At 39.0% G+C, this 21,195-nt stretch overlaps 1 protein-coding gene and 1 long non-coding RNA gene across 6 annotated transcripts in view; both read right to left on the reverse strand.

Annotated features, from left to right (window-relative positions):
• Positions 1-21,195, reverse strand: part of LOC127440722 (zinc finger protein 721-like) — a 180,022-nt gene that overhangs the window by 152,332 nt on the left and 6,495 nt on the right. The window lies entirely within an intron of this gene.
• LOC127440931 (uncharacterized) lies at positions 940-21,192 on the reverse strand. The gene is made up of 3 exons (XR_007897241.1): positions 20,319-21,192; positions 6,787-6,916; positions 940-1,204 (listed from the first exon to the last, which is right to left on the reverse strand). It is a non-coding gene; the product is annotated as an uncharacterized LOC127440931 (long non-coding RNA).

Below are 21,195 nucleotides of genomic sequence, written 5' to 3' on the forward strand. Positions count from 1 at the left end.
GCATATTATTTTGTTTAATCAAGTATTTTTTTTTATCCCCATCATCATTGCTTTTATGTTTTTAGTTTACAGTGTTATTTATCATCATTGCTTTTATGTTTTTAGTTTACAGTGTTATTACAGTTTCACTTGCTTTATCAACTGAGGCTGTACCAGTGATAATTTTTTCACAGTTTTTCGCTTTAGTCATAGTTTTAATCTTTTGATGAAAATATCTTTTAAAAATAGTCAATATTTCTTCATGTCATATTCATTCATTCATAAATTATTTTAGTCAATAAAAATAATGTCTTTTACTTGACATGCAAAATGGACAAAAAAATTGTCAAACTATAACAGACCAAACTTTAAATAATATTCAAACATTCAGACAGAAAATTTACAAACTTTTATAATGTCAACATGTATCAAACACACAGTATAAATGTATATACTGTACTTATTGTGAAAAACCTGAGCTCCTGAAATAATTTATAGACTGAAGTATTAGCTATTTTTCTTAGAAGTTAACATGTATTCTAAATTCTTCATGCTTTGAAGACTTATTAATTTTCTGTGAACAGATATTACATTGCGTGTAGCCAAGGGCATAGCAACCACACCCCTGGCCTCTTTAAAAAGGTGATTTTTGTCCCCCGCACTTTTCCAAGCTAAACCCATGCAGAGTCCAAATGGTGGATTTGTATACAATATTCTTTACGTTTTGTTACTTTGGGCTGATTGAGTGACCATCCAGCCAATCACAGGTGAGTTTCATGAGCCAAAACAACCTTTACGTAATAGGCCGTCAGTAAGACAGTCTAATCAACGCGGCTCCATTCATTTCTACAAAGTTGCTTTCAACAATGCTCATTTATCCATGTTTTTTATCAGCATTGATGATCTAAATGAATAATCTAGAGATGAGGAACACACAAATGAGAGTTATTTATCAGTTTATCATTCTTCATTTGCAGCATTACATGAAATGCATTGCAGAAAAAAAAAGAAAGGATCCTGCTTTTAAGCACACATTGTAAGTGGAGTTTATATCAGCACATGAGTCTTCATTAAGTAATGCTTTTTAAATTATGTTTGTGAGGTAATAGTTTGGTCGGTTGTTTATGCCAATTTAAGCAGATTACTAGATCCATGTTAATATGTAAAGCTATTTTTTTATATCAGCTCCTGCTTTTTACCTCCATGTTGGTGTGCAGTCAACAAACTGTAGGAAAAAAAAAAGATAGATCTGTGTCAGAGCAAGAGTGAGACAAAGGGACCCAAAAGAAGAAGAACAGTTAAAAGGACTTATTCACAATAAATAACAACATAAACTGTGCTAGCAAAGTATAAAGATCCCAGCACCGGCTGCAAGCTGGAAGGTAACCATACTCCCAACAAAATACAGGCAACCAAACAGATACCCGAGACAGCACCAACTTGTTTAGTTGCTTGACATCACACAATAATCTAGCAAAGACAGTAAGAACACACAGGGATTAAGTAGGGAGTTAATTAGAGTAGAACAGGTGTTGTTCGGCACGCTAATCAGTGGCATGATCAGCGTTTCCCCGGGAACAATCACAAAACAAACAGAATAAACCGGCAAACAAACCAGAGCCGTGACATATCTGCTGTGTTCTTAGAACATTTTACTGAAGTGAATTGATATATAGACACACTTTTATACATGAAAACGTACGGACTTTATTGAAACTCATTATAAGACTATTATTGTTGTCTTTTGATTTCAGTCATGCTCAGCAGCTCACAAACTGTAGGGAAATGATAGATTTGCTTTGTTATTATAAAGCACAGAGTAAAAAATAAAATTGTGCGCATGCACAATTGTCATTATTGTAATTGATTAAATAATTTATTCAGGATCAGCTTGTGCTCCATCTTTTTTTGTCATGTGTGAAACAGAAGCAAGTGCTCCACAAGATGCCCTTTCTTTTTACAGCTAATTTTGCAAAATTCTGCAATTATTTTGTAATACTTTAATCTTTAAAATACTACAAATATTAAAAGTAAATAATACTTATTTATTAATATAATACTTATATCATACTTCTATATTAATATACACCGATCAGCCACAACATTAAAACCACCTGCCTAATTTCGTGTAGGTCACCCTCATGCTGCCACAACAGCTCTGACCCGTCGAAACATGGACTCCACAAGACCTCTGCAGGTGTCTTGTGGTATCTGGCACCAAGACTTTAGCAGCAGATCCTTTTAAGTCCTGTATGTTGCGAGGTGGGGCCTCCATGAATCGGAATTGTTGCTCCAGCACATCCCATAGATGCTCAATCGGATTGAGATCTGGGGAATTTGGAGGCCAAGTCAACACCTTGAACTCTTTGTCATGTTCCTCAAGCCATTCCTGAACAAATTTTGCAGTGTGGCAGGGCACATTATGCTGCTGAAAGAGGCCACTGCCATCAGGGAATACCGTTGCCATGAAGGGGTGTACGTGGTCTGCAACAATCTTTTGGTAGGTGGTACGTGTCAAGGTAACATCCACATGAATGACAGGGCCTAGAGTTTCCCAGCTGAACATTGCCCAGAGCATCACACTGCCTCTGCTGGCCTGCATTCTTCTCATAGTGCATCCTGCTGCCATCTCTTCCCCAGGTAAACGACGCACACGCTCCTGGCTGTCCACATCGTCTAAAAGAAAACATGATTCATCAGACCAGGCCACCTTCTTCCATTGCTCCATGGTCCAGTTTTGATGCTCACGTGCCCATTGTAGGCGCTTTTGGCGGTGGACAGGGGTCCGCATGGGCACTCTGACCGGTCTGCGGCTACACAGCCCCATACACAGCAAGCTATGATGCACTGTGTGTTCTGACACCTTTCTGTCATGGCCAGCATTAAGTTTTTCATCAATTTGTGGTACAGTAGCTCTTCTGTGGGATCGGACCAGACAGGCTAGCTTTTGCTCCTCACGTGAATCAATGAGCCTTGGGCGCCCATGACCTTGTCACCCGTTCACCGGTTGTCCTTCCTTGGACCATTTTTAGTAGGTACTAACCACTGCATACCAGGAACACCCCACAAGACCTGTGGTTTTGGAGATGCTCTGACTCAGCCGTCTAGCCATCACAATTTGGCTGTTAATTGGCTGTTAAACGCTTGCAATGTTAATATCGTGCAGAACTGTATCAGCAGCGCCTGTGGCAGGTTGAATTCCTCAGTTGGCAAAGGAAGTACAACCTCTGCTGGGCCTTTTTCACAGTGGAGTCAATGTGGGTCTCCCACTTCAGGTCCTGTGAGATGGTAGTGCCCAGGAACCTGAATGACTCCACTGCTGCCACAGTGCTGTTTAGAATGGTGAGGGGGGTCAGTGTTGGGGTGTTCCTCCTAAAGTCCACAATCATCTCCACCGTTTTGAGCCTTTTCAGCTCAAGGTTGTTTTGACTGCACCAGACAGCCAGCTGTTTAACCTCCCTTTTGTATGCAGACTCATCGTCATCTCGGATGAGGCCGATGACGGTGGTGTCGTCTGCAAACTTCAGGAGCTTGACAGAGGGGTCCTTGGCGATGCAGTCATTGGTGTAGAGGAAGAAGAGTAGTGGGGAGGGCACACATCCCTGGGGGGCACCAGTGCTGGTTGTACAGGTGCTGGAAGTGAGTTTCCCCTGTCTCACAAGCTGCTGCCTGTCTGTCAGAAAGCTGGTAATCCACTGACAGATAGACATGGGAACAGAGAGTTGGTGTAATTTATTCTGGAGTATAGCTGGGATGATGGTGTTGAAAGCCGAACTGAAGTCCACAAAAAAGTATCCTTGCATATGTCCTCTGTCCAGATGTTGCAGGATATGATGCAATCCCATGTTGACTGCATCATCCACAGACCTGTTTGCTCGATAAGCAAATTGAAGGGGATCTAGAAAGGGTCCAGTGATGCTCTTCAGGTGGGCCAACACCAGTCTCTCAAATGATTTCATGACCAAAGACGTCAGGGCGACAGGTCTGTAGTCATTAATTCCTGTGATTTTTGGTTTCTTTGGGATGGGGATGATAGGGGAACATTTAAAGCAGCATGGGACTTCACACTGCTCCAGTGATCTATTGAAGATCTGTGTGAAGATGGTGGCCAGCTGGTTAGTACAGGATCTAAGACATGCAGGTGAAACACCAACTGGGCCCTGTGCTTTCCTTATCCTTTGTTGTCGAAAGACGCGGCTCACATCATCTTCACAGATCTTAATTGCAGGTTGAGTAGCAGGAGGGGGGAGGAGGAGGGTTGCAGGAGGAGTTTGTGTTTGTGTGAAGTGAAGGTCAGGGTGGGTGTGGGGTGTGAGATTGGGCCTTTCAAATCTACAGTAGGACACATTCAGGTCGTCAGCCAGTTGTTGGTCCACCACAGGGTTGGGGGCAGGAGTCCTGTAATTCGTAAGCTGTTTCACACCACTCCGCACTGATGCAGGGTCGTTAGCTGAAAACTTGTTTTTCAGCTTCTCAAAGAATCTTCTTTTAGCCACTCTGATTCCCTTAATCAGTGTGTTCCTGGCCTGATTGTACAAGACTTTATCCCCACCCCTGTAAGCATCCTCTTTGGCCTGACGAAGCTGCCTGAGTTCCACTGTAAACCATGGTTTGTCATTGTTAAATGTTAAATAAGTCCTAGTAGGAATGCACATATCCTCACAAAAACTGATATATTATGTAACAGTATCTGTGAGCTCGTCCAGATTGGTATCTGCTGCCTCAAAAACACTCCAATCAGTGCAGTCAAAGCAGGCTTGTAGTTCCAGCTCTGCTTCGTTGGTCCATCTCTTTACAGTCCTTAATACAGGCTTAGCAGATTTTAATTTCTGTCTATAGGTTGGAAGAAGATGAACCAGACAGTGATCAGATAGTCCCAAAGGTGCTCTAGGAACAGAGCGATATGCATACTTTATTGTTGTGTAGCAATGATCCAGTATATTTCTGTCTCTGGTTGGGCATTTAATGTGCTGTTTGTATTTGGGCAGTTCACGCGTGAGGTTGCTTTGTTAAAATCCCCATCAAAGGATCATATCTGATTAACCCATGCAGCAGAGCTGGAGCAGACTTTTGTCCAAGAATCTGCCGTCGAAAAATCTGTTGTCTTTGAGGTCCGAAAACAAGGAAATCCAAAATTCCATACATTCCTCATGCAGAACCCCCCACCGGTATTCAGTCCTTTGGTTGGCAGTACCTGCACCCTCTAAATAGCTGTCAAGGGTTTCATCAGCATGATGGATGTGGAGAAAATGCTGAAAGTCTCTGACATGACCATTTTCAGTTTCTAGATCCCCCCTGACAGTTCTATGCGGGGTTTTTCCTGGCTCAAAATGAGGCAGAGGTGGTACCATCCTGATCATGTGCACACATACGCTTGTACCGTGCCTTCTCTGGCTGAAGCAAACACTTATAAGCAACATATTTTAGGCAGTGTTTCCCATTACTTGACTAGACTCTGGTGGCCCGCCACAGTCTAATTTGCCCTGCCACGGTCTCATAATGAACCAAAAACATTTTTACACTTCTCATCTAAAATATTTTTGCACTTCTCAGTCTCATAATAACATAAAATAAAAGGTTGTGTTTTGCGCTCTCTCGCGCGCGCCAGTCAGCTCCTCACCCGCTGTTGTAAACTCACGCGCTCACACACTCGCAGATATATGCACTGGAGTATTCCTGGATCCGTATAACGTTATTTGGTTGAGGAGGACGACAAATATTTGAGGTAAGTAATGTTAACTAACATTAAATGTATCCACTGCATTTATCCACTACTCCACACACAATTTATCATCATCAGTGTACAAGAGCAAACAGATAATATTACTGCCGATGTTAGAATAAAAAGCTGAAACTGACATCCCTAGTTTGTTCCCTGTTTTTCAGAATGAGCATATAAAAATATTTTAAGAGAGGTCAAACTCCAGATGAGGACAGCTAATTTGTCATCACCATTTGTCTATACCAGGGGTCGGGAACATTTTTTCACCAAGGAGACAATTTTTTAATTTTTGGTTGATGCATTTTTTTGAAAGAGCCATACCACAAACGAATAATTTACTATTTTCAAAAAACAACATTTTTCAATAAAATAATATGTTTACATTATGACTACTCAAAAACAAATATGCAAAAATTCATAGGTAACATGTTGCAATATGGAATTGAGTACACGTGTTTTTGCGGGTCTCCATAAAATTACTTCATTTTACAATTGTTCATGAAAAATTTAACTTCCCTTTTGGGCTGGGCGATATGTAAAAAATATTTTAATGATAATCTATTTAAAATATCGCGATATCCGATTATATGGTCAACCCCCAAGGTCGATGAATATTTTTGCTTTATTGATTTTGCTTTTAAAATTAAATTGCACTTTAAATGAAATGAAAAAAGCATTAAAATAACGAAGTGATTAAAAAAAATCGTATATATAACCCTCTACCCAAATCCAAACATTTACCATCTCCAACGGTGCCATTTGCCATTATGCAAGTATCACAACAGGTGAAAAATTACTAACACATACAAATTAAGAACTAAAGACAATAATAAATGTAAAGATAATTATAATAATCATCATAATAAATAAGCCTAACAAATTCCCTTGTGTTTCAAAAAAATGCTGCCAAATGTGTGCTCTTATCGAATGTTTTTGTGTTTTGGTAATACAGTTAATGCTACCTAAAGAAAATAAAATAGAACTTAATTTTAGGTTCAAGGTGAACCTGTCTTGTATTACTTTATGATTTAATCACTTTCATCTTTGTTTCTTTAATACAAAGATCCCTGTATTTATTAATGTACCTGCAGAGTTGTGTTAGAGCGAGCTGTTCTGTGGAAATAAAGCAAAACTCGCAGCACCTCACGAGATGATTGGAGATCATTTGCAGCATTCTCATTGATTACATTATTCTTCCAAACAGTTTTCAGTCGACTGAAACAGAGAAAAAAAAAAGAGTGAAAACTCTCTGCGCTTGCTCCACGAGACAGTGTCCCGCTGCACGCCTCTGAACAAACAGCGAATCAGACACGAGCATTGATGGCTTTTATTTTGTCTGTTCCTAAATATATAATAAAGTGTGTTTCTTCAAGCGCGTCTTTTTGACTAACAGCATTTCTTGTCATGTGTCACTCCGAGATGTCTTACAGGTCCCCACCTGTTGCGGGTAGATGAGCAAAATTACTCGCGCATGAAACACCTGCATTTGAACGAGGAGCTCGCAAACTGGATTGAGCCTCGTCACATTTTGCGGGTGGCGGGTGCTATTTCACACCCTGGGTGCACATAAAATATTATAAACTTCTAACAAAAGTGGAGCCAGTTCTGTAGCATAAGATTTGAAAAACACAGCAGCAAAGCCGTCAGGCCCCGGAGCCTTGCCTGTAGGCAAGGCCTTAATAACCTTGCCAAGCTCCTCCAAGGTTATCTCAGAATCGAGAGAATTTTTTTTGCTCAGTCGCCAATTTAGGGAAATCTAATGGTTCCACAAATTTTCTAATATCTTCATCAGTAGACGAAGACATGAAACTATAAAGATCAAGATAGAATTCTTTAAAAGCATTATTAATATCAATGGCCGAGGTAAATATTTCACCACCAGCAGATTTCACTGAGGGAATGGTTTTACTCACAAATTTGTGAGGCAAAATTACATAACAGAAAATACTTTGTAAAATAACCCCCAGCCAAAAGGAAGAATGAACACAGAACATGTAGATTAATTCACAGATCTGTTTTAAAGGTGTGATCCTCCACAAAACAAATTTCAGCTGAAATAAAACCGTTCAGTTTCACGGATTGATAAAAGAATGTTCAGTGAGCCAGCTGTTATGAGTTCAGCAGATGACGTAATCATTCCAGTGTCCCATAAACGGCACAAGCTCCAGCCGCTAGGCGGAGCCAACAGAAAAAGAAACGAAACCAACATCCCGTTTTCCCGGATGGTCAAGTCAATTCACTCGGAGGCCGCATAAAAGTATATACCATGACTTACTCAATCCGTCAACTTTATAAAAGACATCCTTTGTGTGAGCATGTAGATATTTTGCGGTCATCCATAGTGTCCACTCTCAAACTGGCCAGGAACTTCCATGCAAAAGTAATCTTACGTCAATGCAAAAGCTTCTTTAAGGAAAGTGTTATTCACCAATCAAACTCCAGCTGCTAGGCGGAGCCAATGCAAAAAGACACCAAAATGTCGCCCAGCTTCCTCAAGAGTAAGTACAGCGAGTCGACCCACTCACATGAGAAACACCCAATGGTTTACTCATCCACTGATTCAATTAAAGACATTATTTGATTGGGACATGTAAATACTTTGCGACCGTCCATCGTTTCTATTCTCAGTATGGCCAGGAACATTAGAGCAAAAGTGATCTTTCGCCGATGTAAGAGTTTCTTGCATTCCCTGAACCGATCGCGTTTCTCTCTTGTCGAGCTCGCAAAGTCCGGGAACAAGAAATATTATGGTTCTTCCAAAAAAGCTTTCCTTTGCTCCTCGCCTGGCGCAACATGAGATCTTTATCGGATGACCACAGAAATTTGGCCAGAATCGATCGGGGCCTATTTCCCTCAGCAGATCTCCGAGCAGGGACTCTGTGAGCTCGCTCGATTTCCAGCTTGTGGCCTGTTATGTCGAGCAGACTCGGGAAGAAATCATCTAGGAATTTCACCATATCTCTGCCCTCCTCATGCTCAGGAATTCCAACAATTCTGACGTTATTCCTGCAGCTTCTATTCTCAAGATCTTCAAGCTTTTCAAGAACACGTTCCAAATCAACTTTGGTCGCAGGTGGATTAGCGGTTAATTCCCTCTCTGAAGACTCCAAATAATCGATTCATTTCTCAGCATCCGTACTCTTGTAACTAACGCAACAAAGCCATGTGATAAGATGCACGAATTGACGGTCTCAGATGTGGAGGCAACTGAGATTTGTCCTCCGCCACCTGGATTGAGGCGAGTCACTACGACACCATGAGGAATTAGAGCGCATTGGGAATTGGGAATTCCAAATTGGGGAGAAAAGGGGAGAAAATAAACAAATTTACATATTTCTTTAATCAAAGGGGGCGACACTATCAAGAGTGCTAGAGAAGACTGTATTTATATTTTCTGTTATTTCATCAAGTTCTTTTAGACTTTTTGGCTTACTGAGTATGTGAGACAATTCTGGAAGATTATTAGTGAAGCTATCTTTAGTGGTTGAAAGAATAGTTCTACCTGAACGATAGCATGGTGTAGATTGAGTGACATTAGCTGATCTCAACAAACAAGAGATGAGGTAATGATCTGCGATGTCATCGCTCTGTGGTGGAATTTCTATAGTATCAACATCAAATCCATATGACAGAATTAAATCTAGCGTATGATTATGGTGATGAGTTGGTCCTGTCACATTTTGTCTGACAAGTGAGTTGAGAATATCAATAAATGCTAATCCCAATGTGTAATTTTCATTATCTATGTGAATGTTGAAGTCACCAACAATTAAAGCTCTATCTACATTAACTACTAGATCAGATAGTAAATTTGCAAATTCACCAAGGAAACCAGAGTAAGGCCAGGGTGATCTATATAGTGTAGCAAGGGCAAAAGATGACAGAGATTTTTTATTTATATCTGACGGTGTCATATTAAGCATTATTAGTTCAAAAGACTTAAACTTATATCCTGTCCTCTGAGTAAAACCAAAAACGTCACTGTAAATTGTAGCAAAACCTCCTCTTCGACCCTTCAGATGAGGCTCATGTTTATAACAATAACCTGGGGGAGTAGATTCATTTAAACTAATATATTCATCTGGTTTAAGCCAGGTTTCAGTCAAACAGAGCACATCCAAACTATGATCTATAATAATTTCATTTGCAATTAGTGCTTTGGTAGAAAGAGATCTAATGATTAGTAGCCCTAGTTTTATATGTTGTTTATCAACTGACTGGGCGTCAGTACGCTCTACGACCGGTTGACTCCGAGTCCCAAACGCTCCAAAAGCACAAGCAACAGGTCTCTTAATTTCCTCTGACTGTGCTAAAAGCAACAAGTCGTTGGGTAACTCAAGACGTGAATGCCGCTCAGCCTCAAAGGAGCGAGCACAGCATCGACACATTTCATGAATGTGCAAGGAGCTAGGGACAAGCCAAAGTGCAGGACTTTGTACTGGTAAGCAGTCCCCTTGAAGGAAAATCTCAAGAATGGCTTGTGCAAGGGCCTCGTGTACATGAAAATATGCGTCTTCAGGTCGATCGACACAAACCAGTCCAGAGGACGTAAGTGAGACAAAATCTGTCTCTGAGCAACCATTTTGAATAGAAACTTTGCGAGTGTTCGGTTCAAGCGTCTTTAATCCAAAATGGAGCGCCATCCTTTTGGCCGATTAGGATATAGCAGCTGTAAAGCCCACTCTGAGCATCATCCGTCGGTATCGCCTACATTACATCTTTCGTGAGGAAACTCAGTACCTCTGAGCTGAGAACCGCTGCATCACGGTGGGGGAAATGACGTAGTTGAAACGAGGCGGCCGCCTCGTGAAACTGTAGCTCATAGCCATGTTTGTTTGTTCTAGGCATCCACCTGGAAATGCCCCGAAGTATACTCCACACATCTGCATAGCGAGCCAGAGGACACAGGGAACCCCACAGGTGTTTGCGCACTGCTTGCCCTCGGTGAGCGGTCGTGTAGTTATTTTGTTAAGACATGGAGTAGGAAAAGAGTTTTTGTAATATGTTTGTGCCCCGAGCAATTATATCATGGCCCGCTGCTTTTGTTGGTTTGTGAAATTCTTTTAGCACAGAGCCAACAATGCATACACAATACATTTTTCAATCTTGGGAACCATCTGGGAAGGCAAATGAAGCTCTGCAAGGACACGGAGAGATGGTCCAGGTCCTTTTGGTGGCTGGAACGAACAGATCCCTTCTTCATGCCGGTGGCACCAGGAACACTGCTCTGCTTTGGCGGGAGGCCTTCTGCCGGGACAAGGGCTCCTCAGGGCCGCAATCTTGCATCTTGGCCAAGGCCACTGGGACCTCACTGGAGGCTCCATGTCCATCTTCTTAGGCGACGAGGCAAGAGGTGTTTGTATGCCTGCAACTGTTTCTGAGCTATCTGAAACCTTTCGGTGAAGGCGCTTATGGCGAGAAACTGGGGCATTTCAACAGCATAGCTTTGTCTTTGTCACGCATCTATGAGAAATTAAGCCATTTATGTGGTTCCACAGACACCAGGCTACCCATCGACCTGCGAATGGCTTGGGTGGTGATTTTGGTAGACTGGAGCGGCATATCAGTGGTGCGGCGCCGCTCCATGAAGGACTCAAGAGTCTGGCCCATATGCGTCCATTTCCCTGAGCAGGTCAGCCTGGTAAACTTGCCTAATCCACCGCTCCATAGGCTTTGCCCAAGAATGCAGATGTTAACCTGCAGGGTTTGGATGGGTGCGCAGGTCTGGTCTTCCATGCTGGGGTAGAGGAGGGGCACAAGTGGGCCGCTACTGCCTCTTCCACCAGGGGAATCACAGTAAACCAATGCTGCTCAGCACGGTCTATAGTCGTGCAGAATGCTGCCCCCGAGACGAGTGTTCACACAGAGTACAGTGAATGCCACGTCTTAGTGAGCTGTCCTTGCAGCTCTGGGAAGAACGGCACCAGTTGGCAGGCACAGATTTGCACTGGCTCAGATAAAACCGATCATCGAGACAAGAACGCATGGGCATATGAATCATCATAACTAAGTGGGACATACAGCTGTGTATCATGATTTGAAATGTTATATTTCCTAAAAATTTAACCCAGGGGAAGCATATATAAAGAAAATAAAATCGGGCCTAAAATGGAACCTTGAGGTACCCCACAAGTGAAAGGTGCAGAAGGAAGGAAGAATTCTCAATCCTGACACTCAAGAGTTCTATCTGAAAGGTAAGATGTAAACCAATCTAAGGCTGTGCCTTTAATACCAACTTCACACCTAATAAGTTCTAGGAGGATAGTATGATCAACTGTATTGAAAGCAGCACTAAGATAAAGCAACATTAAAACTGCAGGTCTACCAGAATCCAAAGTGAATGGAGAATGAAGAGAGTTGAGAAAAAACTATTTTCTCCATGATTTTTGATCAAAATGGCAGTTTAGAAATGGGCCGGAAATTATTGAGGTTGGTAGTATCCAAATTTGGCTTCTTTAGAAGTGGCTAGATCACTGTTTGCTTAAAGCAGGATGAAACAATGCCATTATATAAGGAGCTATTCATAATAGTCAACACACTAGAACCAAGTCCAGCACCTCTCTGAGGAGCCAAGCAGGAATAAAATCAACAGAAGAGGTGGTAGGCTTTATCTATTGGACTATCTCTATCAACTTAGTGAGAGATATAGGTTTGAACTGATCAAACAAAACAGAACAAGTCACTGGTTCAGAGGGGTCATGATTACTAATGGTAATGCAAGATCATAAAGCATCAACCTTACCAATAAAAAAAATACAAAAATGCTACACAATTTTCAGGTGTAGCATCAAGACAAGAGGTGGCAGAGGGAGTGAGCACTGTATTTATCATATTAAACAGATCAGTCAACATGCTGCAAAGCAAGTGCATGTACTTCAGCTGTGCGTCTTGTGTCGTCAACCCGGAACTAAAGTTCAATTCAGTTTGTTGTTGTGAACCGATGTTGTACCGAAATTGGACTCCCCAGACAAATCATAATTCCCTTCATGTGCACGCACGTCACAAAGTTGATACACGGTGTAGCGAGCTTGAGTGCTGTTCTGTTTACCATAGCCATTTATCTATATTTTTCCACACAGCTAGCATCAAGAATGTACATGGAAGCCTTGTCTAAGCTTAAATTATCAAGCAGAAATTGAATTCGTTCGGATAAAGGATGCAAAAAACATGACAGTTCAATTCAACTTAGAAACTGCAGAGGCTTTGATAGCATCACGAATAAACTTTTAAGTTTAAAGTTTACTCAGTTCTCTTTATTATCAGTTGTAAAAGCAAAACTGTTAATTTCACATTGAAATGAATGTCCTGCTGCCCGAGCTTCTGATCCAAGACGTTTGTGCTGTTGACATTTCTTATTAATTGACAATGTGTTTCGTAGTAACGTACTGTATTATTCACTCTTTTCCTGCATATGAATGTCATTAAAAATAATAATATTTAATCACATAAGCATATAGAAATGTATATTCTCATACATTGTGTGATATAGGAGGCTATTAAATGTTTGCAGTGTAACAATAGGCCTGTAGATGGCATATTCCCACATTTTTGAAAGTTGTTTACAATATAAAAAGAAAAACAGAAATAAACCAAATTATTAGTCACCTCAGTGATGATAAACCTTTAAAAGGCAAAGGATGTAAAGAAAGCTCAGATATTTGTTATCTAATTTCTTCAGTATTTTCCAACACATTAGGGCCCAAAAAGCATTGTCATGTGTTCTTTCAAAGAAATTTTTTTTTTCTTTCAATTTTACATATTGTAGGCCTATAGTGGTATTAAACTAAAACTGAAAAGACAGGAACAACTGCTTTGAGGTCAGCTGCCGTTTTAAAAACTGCTGCCATGTTACTTAAAGAGAAAATGATTGATGAGTTCATGTATGCCAGAGATTAATACAAAGTAATATGACTTCAGTATGTGCAGAGAAACCCCCTTTTCCATATTTATTTGAGTAATTTTACAGACACATTACATTTATGCTGCTGATATCTTGTTATGCAGGCTGTGCCTTCAAAAGCATTTTATTGTAACTTCAATAGGATGGGTTTACCAGGGGGGAGTATATTTCCACAATGTTAACATTACACCTGCTGTTAAACTCTTAAAGTCTTACTGTTAATTGTGTTTTGTGTCTGTCAGTATTTCCATTTCATAGACACTATCACAGATTCCTTTTATATAGAATATATAAATAAAAATATTTTTAAAAAAGTATGGGGTAAGCGTTCATTACTATTAAAGATATTTGTTCACATCTTATTTGTGAAGGATCTAAGGATCTAAACTGAGTTCTTAATAGCAACCTATATGTGTGCGGCTTGAAGAGAGCAAACATACATCTGTGTTGTACTTTATGTTGTTTCTATTTCTCTTTCATATTACTTTATTTACTCATTTCATCTTATATATATTTAATATAACTTTTCATTTTATATTATGTTTATATTACCGTTTAATCTTTTGTTGAGTGCTGTATTGTCTTCACAAGTAAGTTAAGAGATAAGGGAATATCTCCATCTCAAGGTTTTCAATGTCACAGGATGATGTTGTGAAACAGTAATTTTCCATTGCCTCTGCTTTGGTATAAAAACATTAATTGAATTTATGCTGGACTGACCAGTCAGACTGAGCATTGAGAAAGATGCAACTAAGATTATTCAACAAACTCTGTTCATTTTTACCATCACTTCGTCTCCTAATTCCTGCTCTTCCCTGGCCTCTGCCTGCCTCTTGGGCAGGTAGAAGAGTTGACATGTCTAGTTTTGGATATCAGACAAAATTCAGTGTTAAGTGGTTTTGGCTTGTTTGACTAGTTTTGGATATCAGACAGAACTGTGTAAACAGGTTTTGGATATCAGACAAAATACATATCTTCTGATTGGGATATGGTAAAGCAAATGAATCTTGCAATCATTAAATTCAATTAAATAGTTTGGCATTACAAATTATACTCCCCCCTGGTAAACCCATCCTATTGAAGCTACAGTCAACTGTTTTGAAGGCACATCCTCCATAACAAGGTGTGTCAGCAGCATAAATGTAATGTGTCTGTGTGGGGGAAGGGGGTTTCCCTGCACATACTGAAGTCAAGTGACTTTGTAACTCTAGCATACATGAACTCATCAATCTTTTTCTCTTTAAGTAACATGGCAGCCATTTTTAAAATGGCAGCTGACCTCAAAGCAAGTGTTCCTGTCTTTTCAATTTTAGTTTAATTAGTTATAGGCCTACAATATGTAAAATTGAAAGAAAAAAAAAATATTTGGAAGAAATACATGACGATGCTTTTTGGGCCCGAACGTGTTGGAAAATACTGAAGGATTTTGAAAAAATATCTGAGCTTTCTTTACATCCTTTGCCTTTTTAAGGGTTATCATCAATGAGGTCGGGGCAGACTGGCCATAGGGAGAACCGGGACTTTTCACTGTGGGCTGGCTGCGAAACGGGGCCAAACGGGCCGCGACATGCTGAAGGGGGCCACGATATGCAGAAAAGGACAGCGACAGATGTCATTAGCACACTTGGTTTAAAGAGTGTATAACTATACTATATGGGCATCAAAAATTTGACGCAGAACAGTCTACACTTGGTGTGGTTGCAAAATTATGCCTGAAAATGCTCCGATGCGCTTTGACTGCCTAGCGGACGTAAGGGACCATCTGAAAACTCCACCCACTCTGCTAAAACGTAGGAGGTGGCCATTCATTCATTCAATTGACGTGAAAGTTATACATGGAAAAAAAAAACAAAAAAAACAGTAAAATACATTTTCACATTCAGAATGTTGTAGTAACTTAAGTATCATACTAAAATTCACCAAAATGATATTTTCAAATTCTAAAAGTTGTACTAACTTCCCAATGGATAGACGGGCTTACTACAGGTGAGATTATTACAGTATGATCAATTATATGATACAGTATTCAATTATTTTAGAAATAATTCACTAAAATATTTTGTTTTGCTTTTAGTAGTTCGTTGTGCTTTTTCTACCTCCACCCACTGAATTATTGTGCTAGTGTCTTCTTTTCCCCTATGAATTTATACTCTGCTTGTTATTTAGCTTTTTTCTAGATCATGTGTTAGATCATCTGCTTTCTGTCTGTTCCTGCTACTTGTTCAGGGAGTTTTGTATGTTCCTTGTGTGTCTCTGAATTAAGGCTTTTTTCATCTGGGTTTTCTGCCTGTTGTGACCAATGCTACTTTACATTTTTCTTACCCTTATTTAATGAATTTGCCTGCTGATTGGACTTTGACTATAAATTTAGTTCTGTTCTCCCTGCTCTACCCATGCATGTCAGGCAGTGAGAGCCCAGAAAAGAACCATACAACAAAATGATTACTTCAAATGTCAGTCAAATTTATACACTTGATGCAAGTGGTCCTGACTGAAACAAGCATTAATTAAAATACTACTATTTACTGAAATAAATTGAAAAACTCTGCAAATTGACTTGCCTGTCACATTCTTTAAAGAAGATCCCAAATTAATTTAAAATAGTCTTACAGAAGGAATAAAAAAATAGAATAATTGCAATAAACCTCTTTGGTGGAAAATTTGTTATGAATTTGTAATAAATTTTGTCAATGGAAATGTAGTGAATATACCTAAGATTAGAAAACAATTTATGACAGCATTAAAATAACAACTTGGGGATCATTATAAAAGAGAAGTTTTTGAACCAATAAATACTACAAATGTCCTACTTATTTGTTACTCTCCACAGGAAGCAGATACAGTAACAGAAATGTATAGAATTGTTTCTAAAATAATTGATTTCTGTATCATATAATTGATCATACTGTAATAATCTCACCTGTAGTAAGTCCATCTATCCTCTGGGAAGTTACTACAACCTTTAGAATGTGAAAATAAAATTGTGAATTTTAGTGTTTGGAAATTTCAGACGGTCCCTAACCTGCCGTAGGCGAATATCCAACTAATATCGAACTTAAAACCATCTTCACCCCTCTTTGGATCTAAAGCTCGGGCAGCAGGACATTCATTTCAATGTGAAATTAACAGTTTTGCTTTGACAACTGGTAATAAAAAGAACTGAGTAATCTTTAAACGTAAAACTTTATTCCTGATGCTGTCGAAGCCTCGGCAGTTTCTAAGTTGAATCGATCTGCCATGTTTTTTGCATCCTTTATCCAAACGAATTTAGACAACGAGCTTAGACAACGCTTCCATTTATATTCTTGGTGTGGTAAACGGCTATGGTAAACAGAAGAGCACTCAAGCTCGCTACACCGTGTATCAACATTGAGATGCATGTACACGCAAAGGGGAGTATGATTTGTCCGGGGAGTCCGATTTAGGTACAACACCTGCTCGACTGGTTACTTGCTGATAATCGGTTCAAAAGAACGATTCGTTCAACAATTGGACAGCACTAGTCAGAAAGCTATTTCTTATATAATTTATTTGTTCATTTTTAAAAGCCAACATGTGACCAAAATGATGAAAAAGTAATAAAACATAATTAGCTAAATTAATATTTTCCTAATGTAGTTAAAAGGTTCCCTGTATAATTAACAGCATTAGTTGGGAGATAACTTATTTTATATGTAAGCAAAAGGGACATTATAACTGAAATAAACCCATATGAATCGATATTGAATCGAATCGAACCGAGAGCTTGTGAATCTGAATCGAATTGAATTGGGAAATCTGGATCAATACCCAGCCCCATACTTTAACATTTACAGCAACAAAACAATTCATTCTTTATTATACAAAATACATCAGTAGGTGTGAATTTAATTGTATTTAGTGAACAGACTAAATACATTCATCACCATTGAAAACATATAACTATCTGTCTATTTAGCTAACTATTGGCATTTAATGAACAAGGAATATCTAATAAAGCAATAGGCCACAAGAGGTTGTGTGTTACAGTGATTTTATGGCAGGTAAGGGGTGTTCTTAGGCCCTTCCTAAATGGCAAACCTGCAGTCTTGCAATGGCTGCCATGTGCGCATGCCCATGAGACCATTTGTCATTTTCGGATTCAGAAAGGTGCTCAAGAGCGCACTTCGTTCGAAACTGCTCAGATGTGAATCTGTGCAACATTATGTCACCAAAGTGTGGACAAGTGTGGGCCGTTGGTACAATGTGCAGCACGGAGCGCCTTAAAACCCTCTTACCGTAAAAATGGATAAATCACTGTACCACACAGATGTCTGTGGATTATTGTTTTTATAAAACAGCTCAAACAGCAATGATAAAAGACACCCAAGTCCTTGCGTTACAGGTGTTCTTAGGCACAACTCAAAGCTTAAGTGGCTTATTGCTTTTATAAACCAGCAGCAACAGCAACATAATGCAAAAATGACAATTTATAATAAGCAGTTCAATGAATTATATTTAAAAAATCTGAATAAATAATTCGTCCATTCACACTTAAATTCAGAATGTGCTATTCCAGGTGTGTTTATAGTCAGTTTACAACAGATTACAATCAGAATTCAGGGTCCAAATTATCGTTTTATACTAAACATTAAAGCATTTTGAGTTGACGTCAATCTAACAGCTGAATAAAGAATAAACTAATGTGAATTAACTAATATTACTGTGAAAATTAATAAAAATAAAAAAAAAACAATTACCCAGTGAAATTTCAAGCAGCATTCTCTTCTCGCAGTGCAAGGGCACCAAAAAGCTATTTGGAAGACGCCTGAATAAAGCGAACCAAATGCGCGTGCATGTATTATGAGTTAAAATGCATTAACTCAAGTAAAACCTCACACAAAAATATCTGCTCATGTACAAAAATTATTTGCTATTCTCATTCAAACTCCTCTTGGACAGCTTGGTTTTTGTACCGTTTAAGCCCACCTGAAATAAATGCTAATTAACCAAAAACCTATGAAATAAAAAACTATTTATGGTTTACTTTTGGGTTATACTTAATAAAATGCAATGAGCAGGCCATGTAGTCTGTTTGCTAAATCAAAATAAAGGGTATTTATTCTCAGATTGCTATTTCATGACATGTATAGAACGAATCATTAATCTCTTAAATGTATGTAAATTGTGCATAATTACACCCCCCCCCCAAATTAGAAATATGTGTTCTCTTCACACCAAAGTTTTTCTGCCTCTTCTCATGTGGTCGCTAGGGCATGCTTGCAGAAAGGCAGTCCTAACTTAATTTTGGGTCATCTGATTGGTTTGCAGTGAAAATAACACAAATACATTGACAAATACATTGACTTAAATATGAAGAAATCCGTAAAGAATTGTGTTTCTTTTTATTTTATTTCAAAGTTGAAAGTTGGCTTAATGAATTTCATGGGCTTGATGGGTGCACTTACCCTGTATTGATTTGTTGAACACATGCTAAAAAAAGATACTGTCTCTTTATAGATGCACTCAGTCATTTACAAGTTTTTTTTATTCTACATAGAGAGGGTTTGCACATGGGTGCTGCCATGTTAGAATCACATGACCAGCCGTATACTAATCGCTTAATCTCAGTAACAACGCTGTTACTGGACACTTTTACTTAGGAATTAAATGAATCCTGGCTGACTATGAACAGAGGTGGGTAGAGTAGCTAAAAGCTGTACTCAAGTAAAAGTACAATTACTTTAAAAAAATAATTACTCAAGTAGAAGTAAAAGTACTAACATAAATAATTGAGTAAGAGTAATAAAGTATCCAATTAAAAGAGTACTAAAGTAGTAACTCGTTACTTTCACAAATGACATAATGGATGTTAACTCCCCTATATTCCATTACATAATACACATTTAACATGAATTACAGAATTATTATTATTATTATTAATGGCAATTCTGTCATCATTCACCATCATGTTGTTCCAAACCCGTATGACTTTCTTTCTTCCATGCAACACAATAAGGAGATATTAGAGAGAATGTTTGCCTGAGTCACTATTTACTTTCAGTGAATGTTTTTTCCTCCGTATTTTGAAAGTGAATGGTGAGCGAGACTGTCAGTCCCTAACATTCTGTCTAACATATTTTGTGTTCCACATAATGTAAAGTGTCACACAGGTTTGGAACAACATGAGGATAGGGAAATAATGACAGAATATTAAATTATGGCTGAGCTATCACAATAAAGGAAAATTCACTCACTCATTTCGTTCACTTACTGCTGAGATATAGTGCACTAACAGCCATTCACTATACAGGAAATAGTGAACGTGTGAATGATTTCGGACACAGCCACTCTCATTACCATAGATCGCCTCGCGCCCACACATCTCTCACGCGCGCCCCCCACGCACCTCGCTGTGCACGCGCAGAAATGCTGTCTGTTCGCGCTACAGTTGTCAATCACGCGAAAAGCAGAACCAAGGCTTTTATTTACACTTAACTTGATGTTTACATGGATTTATAGTTAATCCGCCTTAAGTAGCTGCGATAGTTTCCAGTATCCTCGCGAGGGCACGGGGTAAATGCGTAAATGCTGCTCATGGCATGCGGGACGCGGGACAAAGCGCACTGATATATAGTAGCAGATTTAAAAATGTATACTTAAAAACTGATGTCATAAGAACCCAGTTACATAATTACCCTGAAAATGACCATCACATTACACAGAAAAGCCCGTGTTAGCATTAGAGCCAAAACTTACCTCAGCGTGCTGCTTTAAATTGGAGATATGATTTTAATCTTGAAATATCAGCTTGTCTTGGAGTTAAATGAAGGCACTGCATGACGAAACTATTATTTAGCGCGCGCAGCTGTGTGAACTTCAGCGTAAAAGTCCCATTCAATAATCTCTCAATAAATTACACATTAACTAAAATTAAACCCAGTAATGTAACGAAAGTAACCCGCCCACTGTAAAGAAGTAAAAGTAAAAAAAAATCATTAGAAATTTACTTGAGTGAGAGTAAGAAGTAACCACTTTTAAACCTACTCTGAAAGTAATTTGTTTATCAAAACGTTACTCAAGTAAATGTAACGGAGTAAATGAGGTGCATTACTACCCACCTCTGACTATGAATAGTGAATTTCAAAAATGGCATCTGTAACTATAAGAACAAACTGTGTTTGAATGATACTGCATTCATGCCTCAGTGTCTGTGTAAATCCAAGACAGCATTTTCAAACAATTGACTGAGTACACCTTTTAAAAAATGGCACTTCTGTAATGCTAACGAGAGAGACTCAATGACTTTATATCATCTGTGCTATGCGTGATTAGAATTAAATGTTTTTTTTGTTGTGATTTTTGATCAACAACTGATGATAAAGAACAGAACGGATATAAAGAGACATTATTCAGGGTCAAATGGATCATGTGGATCTCATCTTTGGACACACAGAACGAGTTTAACCGAACTTTTACTCTCAGTGAAGTGGAGTGCACGTAGAGTAAAAGTCGATCGTGGGATTTAAGACTCGAGATATTTTTACCCACCCCTAAAGGAAATGAGAATGTTCAATTTCAGAAATGAGAAGCACCCTAGAGCTTTGACTTTCTTTTAATTAGTTTAAAAAGCTAA

The sequence above is a fragment of the Myxocyprinus asiaticus genome, chromosome 5 (assembly GCF_019703515.2).
Source record: "Myxocyprinus asiaticus isolate MX2 ecotype Aquarium Trade chromosome 5, UBuf_Myxa_2, whole genome shotgun sequence".
Taxonomy (NCBI): Eukaryota; Metazoa; Chordata; class Actinopteri; order Cypriniformes; family Catostomidae; genus Myxocyprinus; species Myxocyprinus asiaticus.